This window comes from Nestor notabilis, unplaced genomic scaffold, assembly GCF_000696875.1.
Source record: "Nestor notabilis isolate BGI_N333 unplaced genomic scaffold, ASM69687v1 scaffold19097, whole genome shotgun sequence".
NCBI lineage: Eukaryota > Metazoa > Chordata > Aves > Psittaciformes > Psittacidae > Nestor > Nestor notabilis.
In genome coordinates this window covers 15,162-18,949 of record NW_009935352.1, presented here as the reverse complement: position 1 = coordinate 18,949, position 3,788 = coordinate 15,162, and positions in this window count along the sequence as shown.

Below are 3,788 nucleotides of genomic sequence, written 5' to 3'. Positions count from 1 at the left end.
TAGATATCCTTTTGATTACTGAAGCTCTGATTGACTCAGTAGCTGACAGAAATTCTTCCCTTATTTTCCTAGTTTTTGAGATTACCTTGGAGGATGCTCTGTAGCCATCAGAGACCGTTGCACTCCACAGGAATGATGCAGCTAGAGCAGAGATGTAGGTGAGCATAAGCACAAGAAGAGACAGGGCGTGTGCATTGTATCTCTTTGCTACAGTGGTACTTGTTTACCAGGCAAAGCACACAGGCCAGACAACCTCCTCCTTTGCTTATCTCTGTGCTGTTGGGCAGGACAGGGAACATGGATTTAAGAGTGTGGGCTGGAGAGTATGTAACATCTTCAGCAGCATGGCTATAGTCATGAAATACCCTGCCAGAGAGCATTAGACTGAATTTGTGCCTGCTTTGGTTAGGTTTTGAGGTAAACTGTGTTCTCCTTATAGAGCTCTTCCCTGAGCTATCTCTTGTTTTAAAACAATAAGTGAATGTATCCCTTTGAAGCTGGAGAGAGGGGAGAAGGAAACCTTGTCTTGCGAGACACTGTGCTGTATTTGGCATAGACACTGAGGCAATACATGCATGAGAAAGAAGACAGGGAGGACAGTCTTGTGGTTAAGCTACTATATTGAGACTTGGAATTTGGGTGTAGCCTCCACCTCTGTGTGGCCTTGGGAAGGTTTGGATATAGGCAAAATAGGCAATTATCAAGGGCAGCCAAACCAGAAGTGAACCTGTGGTGACTCCTTTGGCTGCGGCAGAGCCCAGGGAAGCTGCCTTGGTAGCTGCTGCTGCCAGGGCAGAGCAGAGTTAGCAGGGTAGAGCCCAGCTGCCATTGACCCCTTGTCTTTTCCAGGGCAGCTGGAGCAGCAAGTGTAGTTTGGCAAGGCTCAGGCCCTAGCTCTCGTTCTCTGCCCTGGCCTTTCCCTGAGGCTGAAATGTCGTGACATAACTTAATGGTGTAAGAGCAGAGCTACAGTGATTTGAATCAAAGGGGGACACACCTAAGCCTCAGTCAGTCTCTTACACTGGCTCAGAAGATGCCAAGGAGGAGCAATAGGAGTGGAGCAAACCTGGGGTCAATCTTCTCCAAAATTCACTCTGCACCTCTAGTTCCTGAGCCTGCACTGGGTCTTTATAGTAACAGACTTCCTGGTATTGTTTTGTGCAATTGTTTCTAGGTGCTTTGTCAGCTCAGCACTAGGCTGGCAGTAGCCCCTTATGCTAGGGCAGCAAAACCGAGTTTTGCCCACACAGAGGAGAAGCCCAGATCTTGTTCTGTCTTGACTTCCAAGTGTCTAATTCACTGGCTCAGTCCTGCTGCAGAAACTTCGGTGTGCAGCATTTGCTGCCTGCATCAATACTGCTGCAACCCTGAGCATCCTGGTTCTCCCAGATACCATAGGAATAAAGGCAATAGACTGCAATGTGGTAATGTTGTACAGGCACAGCTATGGGACCAGTAAGGTACAATAGCTGCACAACTTGCCAAGTGGGAATAAGTCTTCCTTTATTCAGAAGGCTTTTACAAAAATAGTTCCTTAATATATAAGAGACGCTTAGTAGCTGCATGGCTAAAACCCACCCTGAAAAGCCTATGCATATTTTTAAACATAAAGTATATTTTAAAGGAAGAAATTCAAAAGCTGAAATTAGAAGTGACAGCAACAAAAAAAGGCATTCTGAATATGGTAGGTGTGTTTTCTTCAGTCACTTGTAACTGTTCATTAAATTTATTTAAACTTATTAATACCCGTTCAGCAAAAAAGGAGACCATGGCAGGTATTAAAACTATAAAAACAACCTGTTTTCAACATTAAATGTCTGATTTAGTAAATTTGCTTTAGAGGCTGGGGGAGGAGATGGAGAGGGTGTTGTTGCTTCCTCCCTCCTGGAATGTTTCAAAAGACTGGGGAAGTGCATGTGTGTGAGGAGTTACACTTTTTCTGCTGCACTGCCAATCTTGACCTTTGGACTGATTGATGGGCCTCAAAGCACGCAATGAAAGTGTGACTTCAGAAGGGAAACTGGAAGATGTCACTGCTCCAGTGAAACTCAGATTTGCTTTGGTTTAGTTATGATTTTGGAAAACTTTTATTTGCCTGCTGCTTTGCCATGAACTATGGAACAATGGAGTTCTGAGAATCATCTGTGGACATAAAGGGACAGGGACCTTCTGCTGCTTAGGGGTTTTCACAGGCTTCCTCTGGCCATGCAGATGGATAGCTGAAAATACATAAACTTGGCAAAGTGCAGAAGGAATGAGACCCACATGCTGTATCGGTCCTCTCCTTCACATAACCAAGCGGATACCTCTGTGAAAAAATCTGAGGTCTTTATTTCACTTAGCAAGACATTCGTTTAAATAAGATAAAAGGTTCTTGATTCACAAGTCGAAGGTGTTCAAGTGTACAGAACACACTCCTGCTACATAGATGATGGCTGAAAGGTGGAGATTATTTTGTTCCTTAATTCATTGAGCAAAAGGACTTTTAATGTAGAGTTTGTGGTATTATTTAACTTTCTACTTTTTAGATTACCAAAGTGCTTTCAAGAAGCCAGTGTAACCTTTATGCTGCGCCTTCTAATCATAGTCGTACGCATGTGCCTTTAACCATGTGATCACAGTGTCTAGTGGATCAGCAGCACGACTTCTTTCTTTCCAGAAAAGGATCAGAGGGTAAGCGTGAGGCACACACAGAACTGCAAACCTTTGAGAAAGGATGTAAATGCTGGCCCTCTGCACAGGACTGAATTTCACCCCATGTAAACTTAGAGGAGGGTCATATATTATATTGGTCTGGAGTCATGGTAGGAGATTTATGTTATGTCAGTGAATAGGGCTGTGTCTCTGGCACTAACCTCTAGCAGAAGTTCTGTGGTGTGAATAAAGGCCAGAGGCCTGTTGTAAAAATGATGATTTAGGTGGTTGATTGGGACTCCAGAGATCTGGTTGCTTTTCCTGCCTCTTTTCGACTTTTCTTTAGAAAGTAACTCAATATTACTCTCTAAATTAGGGATAATATTTCCTCACCTTACAGAGACGTTTTGGGAATAGATGTGTTAACTAGTGCAAAGCATTCGGGGCTCTGGAGCTGAACAGCAAAGAAAAACTAGCACAGAATGGAGAAGTATCATTGTTCATGCAGAGTTGCGACAGTTTGTAGTAGATGAAGCCGGTGCCCCACACTGAAGAGCTGAGATTAAAAAGAATATTGAAGAGCTGCTTTGTATGCAGAGCACTGTCGGTCCTGTGCCTGGAGTGAAGCAGGGGCTCTTGCCAAAAAAATGAATGTGGGGGCAGTACCTGGTCAGAGACTGAAACAGTATATTATACCACACAACCCGGAGGCAGAAGGAAGGTTACATTAGGCAACTTTTGCTTTGCTGCTTCGTGATATTTGAGAGCTTTGCTTTTCAGCCTTTGATTGTTCTGTTTTAAACAACATAGTTTTTAGCATGGAACTGGTGATATAGATCTCACAGTGCACCTGGAGCTTTACAGGGAAGTGTGCAGACAAGGTCTCAGCCCCTTAGATCTTACAAACTGGGCCCTTTTTCTTCTCTCACGGACCTTGTTAGATTAAGTAATGGATGGAATTCTGGTCTTACAGTGGTGACCCATAAGTCAGCATTAGGTTAGGCATAAATCTGTAATATGCTTCCATGGAGTTGTAATATGCTTCTGTGGAGTTTCAAGCTGAAGAAATGTCGTTTGTTTGTTTTGCTTGATTTTTTTTGGGTTTTGGGGTGTTTTTTGGCTTCTTTGCATGCCTTAGTCCTGTACCACCTTTT